This window comes from Salvelinus sp. IW2-2015, linkage group LG9 (genome assembly GCF_002910315.2).
Source record: "Salvelinus sp. IW2-2015 linkage group LG9, ASM291031v2, whole genome shotgun sequence".
NCBI classification, from domain to species: Eukaryota; Metazoa; Chordata; class Actinopteri; order Salmoniformes; family Salmonidae; genus Salvelinus; species Salvelinus sp. IW2-2015.
In genome coordinates this window covers 13,160,463-13,168,528 of record NC_036849.1, presented here as the reverse complement: position 1 = coordinate 13,168,528, position 8,066 = coordinate 13,160,463, and positions in this window count along the sequence as shown.

Genomic DNA, 8,066 nt, shown 5'->3' with positions numbered 1-8,066 from the left:
TGTGTGTGTGTGTGGGAGAGAGTGTCACCTTAGATGGGGAAATGTAGTGAAGCTGTGGTAACGAGGCAGTTTTAGTCAGGGACTCTGCTTAGTGATACTCCACGTACAACCCTCTTAGTTGGGAACATCAAAGAAGCCTCAAATTAGGGAACCATTTTGTTCAAAACAGCAGGTACCTAGAAAAATTAGGAAGTCTCTGTGTAGCAGAATGACTCGAGTCATAAACTGACTCACAAACAGCATTGACTCACAAAGTGACTCACATACCCAATGGACTCACTATCTGAGGAACTCCAAATGACTTTGGGTAAAAAGGTTCTGTGGCATGCCAACATGCTGTTTCCTCCCACAGTAATTGGCTCAAGATATAGAGTTTTCTGATAAAGTAACACAGATATAAGATCAATTTGCAGTGCATAGTGTAATCCCTAACATTAACTCTTGAGAGAAAAATGGATAATCTGACCTTAAACCAGGTCCTATAGGGCCAACTTCAAGCAACACTCTTCAACTCCTCTCAAACTTCAGACGGATCATATTAAACCCAAATAATGTTCAGCTCTAATGGAAGCAAATCTCTCATTTGGAAAAAGTTGCTTGATACAAAACCCAACTATCCCACTGTCTGGCTATCTTGAATCTCCAGAGTGAGTTTTGCAACATCCCCTGAGAGTTGGCATGGCGTGGACTTGTCTGATCTTGCGTCGGGAGTCATCTCCGCCCCTGGTGCCCCCATGGCCAGATAAAGTTCAGTCGCCGCCCAGATAGCGGCCCCTGAGCTGTGAATCCCCATGCTTGGCAGGATGAAGGGCTGTGATGGGATGAGATAGCTCACCTGTGTACAGATGGAAGCACAGACAATGTCCAACCTAGATTAGAGAGAAAGAGGGGAAGATATCCAAACGAGATGCATAGTTTTCCCCAGAAGGAAAACATGATAAACACACAAGTGAGATGAAAGAAGGTGTTTGATCTAGTGTTTGATTCAGTGCTGGATCTCTGTATGGGAGTGCGTGTGTGTATTCATATTGGAGTATTTATATAAGGGTGTGTACTTGCATGTTTATATACTGTATATGTGTGTGTTTCAATATTCTGTTGTTTATATTTACACTCCTGGCCTGTGGCCACTCTAATATCAAACCCCTTGCTAACTTGATAGGAACCTCTCCTTCATGGCAAAACTCATTGAAGAGGAGAGTTCCTGAGAGCCTCAATCGCAATCTGATCTCTTCTCCCCCTCTCCTCCTGTTGCTTTTGGAGAGATGGTCTGTTGTCACGCAAAAGTCTTCACGGTCTGATGGCAAAAATGTCATTTCAAACAGTTCCACTGTCAGGGCGGGTGAGAGATTGGGCCATCTAATCTCTAACCACAGACGGAATAGGATCTGTTTTGTATGTTTGTAAGGACTGATGTGTGAATGTTTGTATGTATCTCCCCTGAAGATAAACTCCAGGTGGTGTGATGAAGATTGGGCTTCTCTGGCATGCCATTGTCACGATGATATGAACACTACCCTGAGTGAGTGGATGTATAACCTACGCACAGCTAGTAACAGTTCTGTTCTGACCCACAACAATGACCCCAATGGTAGAATCTTAAAGAGATTTATTTAGTGCAAACTGAGTCCCAAAAAGTTAGGGACCAAGTTTTTAATTGTTTTGTCATTTTTTGTTGCAAGTAAGAAATATATACAATTTAATGTAGAAGTGTTAAGAAACATATTCTGTTCTTATTTACAATAAAAGTGACTCCAAAATGACACAATACATTATTTACCTTGAATTTCTATTTGGCACAAAATAATCTGAAACACAACCAAAACATGAAGCAAATGCATCCATTTTGACTCCTTTAATACACAAAGAAGCGAATTTGTTCATATACTTTTGATCCCCTATGTACAAATTTATGGACGAAGATACCCTCAAATTAAATCTGACAGTCTGAACTTTAACCTCATAGTTATTGTATCATTTCAAATCCAAAGTGCTGGAGCACAGAGCCAAAACAGCAACAAATGTGTCACTGTCTCAAAACTTTTAGAGCTCACTATAGTGCTGTGAAAAAGTATTTGCCTCCTTTTAAATTGTCTCTCTGTTTGCATATGTTTTATACTGAATGTTATCAGCTCAAAACCTAGTGTTAGATAGGGAACCTGAGTGAACAAATAACACAATTACATATTTATTTCATAAACAAAATTATACAACACCCAATGCCTCTGTGTGAAAAAGTCATTTCCCCCTTACAATCAATAACTGGTTGTGCAACCTTTAACCGTAATGACTGAAACCAAACATTTCCTGTAGTTGTTGATCAGTCTCTCACGTCGCTGTGGAGGAATTTTGGCCCACTCTTCCATGCAGAGCTGCTTTAACTCAGCGACATTTGTGGGTTTTCAAGCATGCAACTGCTCGTTTTAAGTCCTGCCACAACATCTCAATTGGGATTAGGTTTGGACTTTGACTAGGTCATTCCAAAACTTCAAATGTGTTGCTTTTTAGCCATTTCCATGTAGACTTGATTGTGTGTTTTGGATTATTGTCTTGCTGCTCACGGACAGATGACCTGACATTCTCCTGTAGAATTCTCTGATACAGAGCAGAATTCATGGTTCCTTCTATTAAGGCATGTCATCCAGGTCCTGAGGCAGCAAAGCATCCCCAAACCATCACACTACCACCACCATGCTTGACCGTTGGTATGAGGTTCTTACTGTGGAATGCAGTTTTGGTTTTTGACAGGTATAAATGGGACCCATATCATCCAAAAAGTTATACTTTTGATTCATCTGTCCATAGAACATTCTTCAAAGAGTATTGATGATCGTCCAGGTGTTTGCAGGTGCTTTCTGGCAAACTTGAGTCAACTTTCTGGGCGAGATGGGTCCCATTATGTCTGGCGAAAACCAAACACTGCATTCCACAGTAAGAACCATATCCCAACGGTCAAGCATGGTGGTGGTAGTGTGATGGTAGTTGCAGTAATCGTCTCTGATTGATCGAGAGATTCAAGGAGCTATCATCATTAAGTAACATAACAGATGCAATATTTAAATTCATGCACTTCAAAAATAATTTTGTAACTTCGCCCTAGAAGCATTTGACTGCAAGGCACTCCCACATCATATAAAGGAATGTGCCTATCCGATTTAGAGGACACAGTGAACAGTTGGGAGTCAGGGATAATTTAATCGTAAAGCTTTTTATTGGTGTTAAATAAAGTCTGTGAACAAACTTAAAATGTATAAATTGATGGTTTGGATTACGGGATGCCAAGGTCACATTTTTCCATATTCTGTTCCAGTTGTTCAGATTTAACTAGATTTGTGGACCATACTTTTTTATGGCTAGCTCAGAATATGAGCTTTCCTAAAGTTGTTCATATATTATAGAGATCAGTCCTTTCGGGACACCAGATCATTTATTTATAAATCACATCATTGGATGGTTCGGTAGTTGGGTTTCCCAGGGGTCTCCATAGACCAGTTGTAAATATAAGTTGTAATATAGGAAAAAGAAGTTGCCTGGTAATGTGTGTGTATCTTCCAAATCTTGGAATGTTCTCAAACCATCACTCTCTCACTTGAGTATTGTTATTTTGCTCTTTTGTAGCTTTGTCAACAATGTGTATGTTTTCTATACCTGTTATCTCCTCTCCCTATAGGCTTTACAGACGCTCCCCACCCCTTGGCTGCAACCCTCCTAATTTAGTGTACTCACGCACACACCCCATATGGAATTCCTGGTCCTTCTCCCTCCTGTCTCCTGATTCTGTCTCCTCGACCCTACTCTCCTCCCTTTGCGCATCCGATGACTCACACTGTCCCATTTCTTCCCGCCTGGCTCGGCCCTCCTGCTCGTGGTTGAGTGACTTGCGAGCTTACAGAACAGGGATGTGGGCAGCTAAGTAAACATGGAGGAAAACTAAACTTCCGGAGGGCCTATCATGCTTTCACCCTCCTCTACCTTCCTCTGTATCCACTGCTAAAGTCACTTTCTATGGCTCTTAATTTCAAGCTTCTGCCTCTAACCCTAGAAAACTCTTTTCCACCTTCTCCTCCCTCCTTAATCCTCCACCACCTACCTCTCTGCGGACAACTTTGTCAACCACTTTGAAAAGAAGTTTGGCAACATCCGCTCCTCATTCATTCAGCCTATTGAGTCCACTGGTCCCACACAGAACTACCCTACGCCTTGACCTCTTTCTCAGCTCTCTCTCCAAAATAAATCTTGTAACTGAGGTCCGACTGCCCGACAACCTGCCCGCTCGTCCCCATCCCCTCCTCCCTTCTCCAGACAATCTCTAGAGACTTTCTCACATTCCTCAGTTCCCACATCAACTCATCCCTGACCACTGGCTGCATCCCCTCTGACTTAAAAATGGCCATAGTCACTCCCCTCCTCAAACATTCAATTCCTGATGTCAAAAACTACAGACTGGTATCCCTTTCTTTTCTTTCCAAAACACTTGAGTGTGCTGTCTCCGATCAACTCTTCTCTCAGAACTATCTTCTTGACCCTAACCAGTCAGGCTTCATGACTGGTCACTCAACCGAGACTGCTCTCCTCTGTGTTGTGGCAGCTCTCCTCACTGGCAAAGCTGACTTTCTCCTCTGTTCTCATCCTCCTAGATCTATCTGCTGCTCAACTACATCTACATCCCCACCTCCAAATATGTCAGCTTGAATGCCGGCCCACCACATCAACAAGACGGAGCTGCAGTTTCTCTCGGGGAAGGCCTGCTCACTCCAAGACCTCTCCATCACGGTTGATAACTTCACGGTTTCCCCCTCCCAGAGTGCAAGAACCTGGACAACACCCTGTCGTTCTCTGCAAACATCAAAGCAGTTACTCGCTCCTACATGTTCATGCTCTACAACATACGTAGAGTACGACCCTACCTCACACAGGAAGTGGTGCAGGTCCTAATCCAGGCACTTGTCATCTCCCGTCTGGACTAGGAAGCTCCCGCTTAGCCCAGTCTTCTCTGTCCTGGCACCCCAATGGTGGAACCAGCTTCCCCCTGAAGCTAGGACAGAAGAGTCCCTGCCGTTCTTGAGAAAACATCTGAAACACTACCTCTTCAAAGAGTATCTTAAATATTCCCATAGCAGATGTGTACAGTTCTTTATAGAAATGGGAGAATCTTTGATTGGTTTGGGTTGTGATAGTAATTCCTGTTTCAGATTCAATAGTTATTATATCAGCTAATAGATAATTACTGCGTAGCTTATTCAAATAAAATAAAATAAAATGTATTTATATAGCCCTTCTTACATCAGCTGTTATCTCAAAGTGCTATACAGAAACCCAGCCTTAAACCCCAAACAGCAAGCAATGCAGGTGTAGAAGCATGGTGGCTAGGAAAAACTCCCTAGAAAGGCCAAAACCTAGGAAGAAACCTAGAGAGGAACCAGGCTATGAGGGGTGGCCAGTCCTCTTCTGGCTGTGCCGGATGGAGATTATAACAGAACATGGCCAAGATGTTCAAATGTTCATAAATGACCAGCATGGTCAAATAATAATAATCACAGTAGTTGTCGAGGGTGCAACAAGTCAGCACCTCAGGAGTAAATGTCAGTTGGCTTTTCATAGCCGATCATTAAGAGTATCTCTACCGCTCCTGCTGTCTCTAGAGAGTTGAAAACAGCAGGTCTGGGACAGGTAGCACGTCCGTTGAACAGGTCAGGGTTCCATAGCCGCAGGCAGGACAGTTGATACTGGAGCAGCAGCACGGCCAGGTGGACTGGGGACAGCAAGGAGTCATCATGCCAGGTAGTCCTGAGGCATGGTCCTAGGGCCCAGGTCCTCCGAGAGAGAGAAAGAAAGTTGTTTGACCAGCAAACAACTAGGACAATTACCATGGAAGTAATGGTTTAGTTCAACTCTACAAATGGCAGATTCTGCTCTCTGGCTTGACTTTGTAAAGAGTAATAGCTAACTGGTCTGAAGAGTGTTTGTTGAGAATGATGTAATGCAGTTAACAACATTTCCAATTGTGATATCTTCTTTAATTGTAATTTATTCAACTCCGATGCAGCTGCATTATTTTGGTGGCATCCCATAGAATCCAGCTATCATCGAGTGAATTTTTATTGATCATTATGAATTAATTTAGTTCAAATGTATCACAATGTAGCAATAAAGTGTTGAAATGCCATCTTGTGGCTCTTTTAGTAGATTCTAAGATTTGAAGTTGGCATTAGTAAGTATGGTGGTCAGACAAGCTCATGTCGAATTTCTATTTTCTTAATGAAAGAAAATAGAGGTGTCGATAGTATGAAATCAATTTGTGAGAATGTTATATGCCTGTTTGAGTAGAAAGTGTACTATTTTGCTTTAGGGTTAATAATCAGAGTAGTTGGTCTTATTAGATTTGTCCCGCATGTCCAAAATGGCATTCAAGTCTGTCCCAATAATCAGATGAAATTCAGTTAATTCTAAAAATATGCTGTTCAGACAATCCAAAAACGTAGGATATATGAATTTGGAGTGTACACATTAATAAAGGCAATTTTCTTTCCAATATGGATTCCTTTATAGGAAATTGAGTCTGCCTTCAAGGTCTTCATCTTTACCAAAGATGGTGATTTTGAGTTTCTTGTGTTTCATTATGATTATACCTTTAGTTGTGTTTGGGATGATGAAAAAAGCAGCCAGTTTGTAGAAATGGTTCTCTATTCTATGTGCGGCCTTGGAGTCCAATGTATTGTACAGCAATAATAGTGTTCCTTTTACGCAATTGAGGGGTATTAATCACAAACTCCTAACCTCCACTTAACAAATGTATGTTTTAATGTGGTTCAATTGGATTGAGTACATCGGCCCCGCCCATGCAGTGTACAGGAATTCTATTCACCATAATGTAACACATTATTGCACAATAAAGAATGATATCACCACTACTGTTGAAGCCATTCTGAGCTCAGAATCACAAAGGAGACAGCTTAGCATACAGTACAAAATGACCAGAGCACCAAAACATCCACTTCCAGCACATTTAAACACAAAGACGTGGACATAAATGGTGAATACAAAGTTAGGATAACTCCTATGCAGACTTAAAAGACTTTATGAAATCATATAAATAAAGTCAGCCAAGGATCTGACCAAAACAAATAAACAGAAAGCCACTAAAAAGAAGAAACTCCCAAAGTGCAGGTCTCTTTCTCATCTGTCTTTCTGTCTCTCTCGCTCTGTAGAGTGTCTGTGTAGTACAGCATCTGAGAGTATTTATGGACTGGCTCTAAGTGGAAGTCATTACGAGCCGTTTGAGTATACTTGTTGCTGATAGCGCTGGTTCTGGGTCCACCCAAGGCCCCTGACGTTGGTGGTCCCAGCTGGAGAGAGAGAAGGATGAGGGGAGAGAGAGAGGGCGAAGAGGAAGAGCGGGAAAAAGGGTTGAGAAATATAGCGAGAGAGAGAGCAGAACCCTTGGCCTCTGCCCTTCCCCTTCTATTTGCCTCTGCTGCAGATGTGGTTGCACTAAGGGAGGAAAAAATCTCCATAAAGTTATAATTATCCACATGAACGGAGAGCACATTTTGAACAGCTACACTCACGCATACGCACACGCAATAACCTTGACTACATAAGAAAGTTAATATGGGAGCCATTCCACATTTTCCAAAGGGTTACCATCTGTAAAGTGATTTTCATGATAAATCGATGTAATAAAGGTATACAAGGAGATAAGTTACAGTTAGGATAATCAAACTGGAACGATCAGGTATTTTCTTCAAAACATTACATGGTCAGTATAGCAACACGAACCTCTTAAATGTCAACATCGATGGAGCAGCTGTAAAATGATCATAGGGGCCATGCCAAATTGTTTCAGCCTTCAGGCTACCCAAGAGGAAAAGCCGTCGAAAGAGGCAGGAGAGCGGGCGTCCTTGTGAGACTAATGCAAAGAGAGAACCGGCCACCAATTCCCTCCACTCTATTGGCCACTTGATAATAAGATGGATGACCTCCGACCGTGGATTTACGATCATCGGGACTCTTGTAACTGCAATATCCTCAGTTTTCTGAAACATGCCTTTTGGACAAGATATCCC